The sequence below is a fragment of the Bidens hawaiensis genome, unplaced genomic scaffold (genome assembly GCF_021521415.1).
Source record: "Bidens hawaiensis isolate Kalapana, Puna unplaced genomic scaffold, B.hawaiensis_p1.1 tig00007048_1, whole genome shotgun sequence".
In the NCBI taxonomy this organism is placed as follows: Eukaryota; Viridiplantae; Streptophyta; class Magnoliopsida; order Asterales; family Asteraceae; genus Bidens; species Bidens hawaiensis.
In genome coordinates this window covers 686,483-692,641 of record NW_027491484.1, presented here as the reverse complement: position 1 = coordinate 692,641, position 6,159 = coordinate 686,483, and the positions used below count along the sequence as shown (strand labels likewise).

Here is a 6,159-nt window from a genome sequence, read left to right as displayed (position 1 = left end):
TTACACCCTCAAAATCCACTAACGGAGTTTTACCGTCAGAGGGTGTGAACTAACAGGATCGGAATCATTAGTTATAATCAAACCATAAGTAAAGTTTTCAAACCACGAAACATTTGAGTGTAAATAAGTGCGGAAGCGTAAATTCATAAACCAAGTGTTGCGTCACGCAGGACGACTTAAAACCCAATTAATAACAGTTTAAAAACGAGTTTGCAAAAACGATAGAGTTCAGTGTAATGCATGTTCCTATACCGCGCGCCCGCCTCGGCTACCTGAGAATAACATACTAAAAGTGTCAACACAGGGTTGGTGAGTTCACAAGTTTATATAAATAAAGCGTTTGCGTTTGCGTTTACGTTTTGCGTTTGCGTTTTGCGTTTGCGTTACCAGATAATGTTAAGTCAATTATATATCTATAGGTAGCTAGCCTATAAAACAAGTATTACTAAGTGTTCGACACCAAAGCTGACTGTTTATCAATTGCCTTGCCACCATGTCTATCCAGACCATGGAAAATGTGTTAGCCAAGATTACACCCGCTCGACCTCCAGTCGAGTTTAGCGTTGGGTGGGGTTTGTCAAACCCAGTAGTACTACTCAACAGTGACTCGCTATTATCCAATATTAAACGGTTCGATGTTATGAAGGACTTTAGTTGTTTCGTTTGCCACTTAGCCTTTACAAGTGATATATAATATAATAACAAAATCTAAAGCATTTCGGAGTATGTATTCTCCCCCAAGTAAAAGCGTTTAAAAGAGAAAAAGGGGAAACGTGAAACTCACTGTTTGCGAAGAATTCAAAAACAAGTCAACCAAGAGATGCGCGTCATAGAAAATCCTCACTAGCGTTCTAAAACAAGAATGAGATTTTCTAAGTGTTGGAACTATTATTGAGTCTCTAGACTCGGCACATAATACCTATGCATAAGATACGTTTCGTGTTTCGTTTGTGAATTGTGTGTGACTCAACAAACACATTGGTGATACGTTACATGTGTGAACAACTACTTACGTGTCAAGTATTAATATTGTACATTACTAGAAATCATTCCCCACAAGGGCAATTTAGTCAAAAACATGGCAATTATCTAGCAACAAGCACGTTTCATGTATTTTCATATAGTTCAGCAGCTAGTTCTATCAGGACAGATTTCTACTTGAAAGATTACTCTATTCAACAGATCATAACATATCAAATAATTCACCAAAAATCGTCACAAAAGCACACATGAGTTAGGTTTCCAGAACTATTTTTATTGTATTTTTATTCCACATAGATTTCTCACAATGGTCAAAACATTACAGTAAACTCACAGCAGTCAGAATCATGCGCAACAGAATGTTATTTGTTATTCCCGTTAAATGAAAAATCTAATTAATGCAAGACCAATTGGGTTAGATTCCTAACTCAATATATTTTCTTTCAGAAGTGGAACCAACCCATTTGGTTTTGTAGTTTATGGTATATCTTAGTCGCAAAACAGACTAACAGCACGTCTCCCAAATCAGCCTTGCACAACAGTTTTGTAAAATAATAAAATCAAACTTTTATACGTCCAAAAATTACAAACTTGGACTTTTCAGAAACTAGACTCGACCTAGTATATTATAGAATCAACAATCGCATCAAAACATAACATTAACATCAAGTTACAGTCGTCCAAAGACGAATTCAATAATCTCTCCAGCATCAGTTTTCATCTAAACTCAATAAACAATTAACCTATGAACTAACAATCATGCATGTAACCCTAAATCATCAAAAAACAACATATTTAACACTTAGGGTTTATGTTTACAGGTTTAATCATATAATTAAATGATAGAATAAATTATATATGAAGCTTATTTACCTAGTTATCACCTTGGATCCTTCAACAACCTTGTAAACAACTTGTATGTGTATGTGTGTGTGTGGTAATCGGTCGATCCAAGGGGGAGGGGGGCTGCCGTCGCAGGTGGTAGAGGGAGAGGGAGAAGAGGGTTAGGGTTTATGGTTAAGGTTGTTTATATATTAATTAAATAAATGACAAGTTACAACTAGCACCCTCAACTTCTATTTTGTATAATTCTAGCATAAAACATAAATCACCTCCATAATATAATGACATGCATACAAGTACACATTTATACATATAAACGTAACACATAATTATATCAAGTACTTGTTTATAATATTCATCGTTTGTTCACCAATGGTTTGAGTCGACTCGTGTGTGTTTCGGTGAAATTCTGAAAGACTACTTGTGTAGTGATTGTCATGCGTCATTTAAACCCTAGTTTAAATGTAATGAGATATGCGTTATGGTTCGTGTGATCTTAAGTTTGAATTAACGGAGTTCGGATTAACGGAGTTAACCTGAAATTAACGAGTGTCACACTGACTAAACATATATATTCAATTCAACACGAAATAATTTAGAGGGGTAAAATCGTCATTCTGCCCAGTCATTTAGAGGTCCAACCAAACATCACTAACTGATTCAGCACTTATTCACTCAGAGTCTCTAATTATTCAGACCTCTTATTGGTTTAGCACTTAATGGTTTAGCCCTTGTCAACCAGCCCCTAAGTTACCGATTAGCTCCTCGTAAATCTTTATTATGTTAATTCGTTCCATTATGAATTATGAATCTATACTACATATATTTTTTACATTAAATTTAGTGTGCGTTTAAAATTGTTAAAATAATTAGATTTTTCATCCATTAAAGTTACAATATTGGTACTTAATCTTTTATCTATATATTATTTTATTTTCACTGTTAACCTGATTACCCCACGATTTTTAAACGATCATAACTTTTTCATACGTTAATATTTTTTAAAATAAATGGCATCATAAAAACGAGTATTTTATTATTTTTAATTTGTGTATGTTATTGCTATAGTTTTCAAAGTAAAAAAAATTGTGCAAAAGTGTGCGGTTTGGTTTTGATGGTTTTAATTAAACCATGACCCAAGTTTACACGTTTATTTTGTCGTAAAAAACCGAAACTGAACTGAATAAAATTAAAACCCAACTAAGCCAAACCATTACCAACGATTATGTTATGATATAGCTTGTACTCCAATAACAAAAAATTGAGTTTAAAACTTAAAATAAAATTATTAATTTGCATATACATTCACTTCAGACTAAGCACCAACTAATACATTATTAAGACAATCATACTATGAACAAATATAACTTTGGTCACACAAATAATAAACCTTAATAGAATAAATAAAAGACGATATCATAACAAGAACAAAGATTATAAAAAAAAGCATTGTGGAAATTAGGCTAAATTTAAGTTGTATACACAAGTTTGCTTGTATTAAATAAAAACTTTGTTTAACTATATTTTGACTATGTCTAATATATATTATAAAACATATTTAAAACTAAATAAGTAAATATATAACATTCGATATGTACGACCAGCTCCGGTTTCAACCGGTAAACCAAACTGGTGAACGGTTTCACAGTTTCAAACGGAATAATGAACACCTTTAAATTTGTTACATGATTATCAAAGTATGTGTTTCTCGCTGTATCGTGCGAGCACTCTTCTTGCATCAAATAAATACAACACAAACACACATCCAGGTTAAAAACATTAACCTTCTTTATTTCAGGTTTATAGTAAAACCCGTGTCTAGGAAACAGGTGTTTTGATGTACCCCAAACTAGTCGAGTTCCCAACCCTTGTCAATGTCTTCAACTCGTAAGCAATCCAACACCTTGACTTATCCGTATGATAAAAGTAACCTATACACTTGCAACCCTTCGAGCATTTACTCTCGCATTCACTCCTTTTCACCGGTCCAGTCCCGGCAGTATACTTAACCGTGAAATGGTCCACCCCTTTGAGCTGATAATACGTAAAACCACCCACCTTACAACCCAGAGGTTTTATGTCACAGTCTTTGCTCCACGCAAACACCCCTTTTGGCGTGGGGCACCCGACACACTGACTATCCTCACAAAGCCCAAACTTTCCACACCGATTTGGTAGCTAACACTAGTCTTCAATATCAAACACATCCCGGTTCCCACGACCATCAAACAAAGTGTACAACAGATTCCACGCTTGTCCCCGCACTCCTTGGCGATAAGTGTAGACTCTTAGGTTCCTATCGATTCCCAGTCGTAGATACGATAACGAGCTATTATACAGAACTCGTCCCATGTATATCGAAGTTGTACGATATGGCAGGAAAAGATTCACGACTTCGCAATTCAATTTGTGAAAGTTGTTGTCTAGGTATTCAGCTTCTGCAACTCGAAACGTTGCATTTTGAATTGTCCCATTGCTTCGGCTTATTTCAGGGATCGTGAATGCCCAGTACCGCATGGTGTTCTTGTAATACAAACCCAATCTTTGAGGCTCAACTACTAAGATATAAGCCCCGTTAACGTTGTTCTTGACCGAGTCCCGGCTCACTAGCTTGTACGGACCACCTTTAACTCTAAGACTTTGGCCAACCAAGAGCGTGTCGGTCGGGTAATCAAAGCTTTGCCAGACAAAGTTACCCTTTGAGTCACGAAGCACCATGTTACCATTGGAGAGTATTTCGAAACCGACAACGCCTTTATTGGCTGTGTTGGTCTGCCACACGATCCGCCCATTGGCCTCCGCGAGTACTAGGTTACCATTGGAGCCTAATGAGAATGTGGCGTTTTCTCGGACGGGTTTGCCTCTATTGGTGTCCCAGACCCATGGCATGATGGTCTGGTCACGTCTAATGCCAGCGTGGAGCGCGAGTGTGTACGCGTTTGGGGTGGTGTTGTAGAAACATAATTGGAAAGGGAAGGTGAAGGGTGGAAGTGGGCGGTAAGTTGTGTTACGAACCTCGTTCGTTAATCAAATGGTTCAAAGATACAAGAAGGAAACCAGATTAGAAAATAGAGAGAACATAGATCAATTTAACATTTTCATTCATCCTTAAAAATAAAACAACTAAGGCCATTTATAGGCTTACATTGATAAAAGAAAATAACAAAGGAAGTAAACCACTAACCCACTAACTATTAAACTAACTAGACCCACAAAATATCCCACGTTCACAACTCCCGGCGGTGCATGGCGGCACGGTCGAGTTAGGCACATATCATTCCACCCCGCTTAAACAATCCTTGTCCTGAAGGATGAAGTCGAGACATGCTTCGGGGACCCCCCACGGTGGACGCCAATCGGTTCTACCCGTAACATTTGGAGCGGTTGTAATGGAACGCCACGGTGGGTGCCATTCGGGTTTTCCAGTTACATCCTCATTGGCTTTCTCTTTGCTTACAAGACCCAAGCAAATGGATGTGGTGAAGTTTCTACGTATGTGTTCCACACTCCTGGGTGTGGTACCTTGATTACTTGGACACCACCTTTGAATTAAGGTTAAGTGGGATTTTGGTTTGAAGATATCATTGTACGTTTGAATTGGTGGTGGTATGATGAGAAGTTTAGTTTTGGTAGGGACAGAAATGGATGTGGACGGTACAATTGAGGGCGGTCGTTTTGGTGACGGCAACCCGGCTGAAAGGGATTGCTTGGGTGGTAGGGAGGCCGGTGGTGGTGTTGCGGCGGAAGCGGGTAACGAAACAAGTGGTGCGGTGGCGGAAGGTAACGGCGCCGCTAGAGCGGAAACTGATGTTTGGGGGGCTTCCCACGTGGTTCGAATTGATCGGAACTCGTTGCAAAGCGTTTGCAACTGAGACTCGAGTTTCACAAGGGATTCGTTCATCCATTGATAGAACTCAGTTTCGGATAGAGTTTGAGCAGCCATAGGTCCGGGGAGATCACGGCAGCTTTGATACCACTGTTACGAACCTCGTTCGTTAATTAAATGGTTCAAAGAAACAAGAAGGAAACCAGATTAGAAAATAGAGAGAACATAGATCAATTTAACATTTTCATTCATCCTTTAAAATAAAACAACTAAGGCCATTTATAGGCTTACATTGATAAAAGAAAATAACAAAGGAAGTAAACCACTAACCCACTAACTATTAAACTAACCCACTAACTATTAAACTAACTAGACCCACAAAATATCCCACGTTTACAACTCCCGGCGGTGCATGGCGGCACGGTCGAGTTAGGCACATATCAAGTTGGTGCGTATTCGGAAAGATAGGCTAAGTAATCGGAATCGAAGCTTAAGTCGCCTTGGTTAAC

At 38.1% G+C, this 6,159-nt stretch overlaps 1 pseudogene; it reads right to left on the bottom strand.

Annotated features, from left to right (window-relative positions):
- Positions 1-3,569: 3,569 nt before the first annotated feature.
- Positions 3,570-4,818, bottom strand: LOC143634372 (epidermis-specific secreted glycoprotein EP1 pseudogene; annotated as a pseudogene).
- Positions 4,819-6,159: the final 1,341 nt, after the last annotated feature.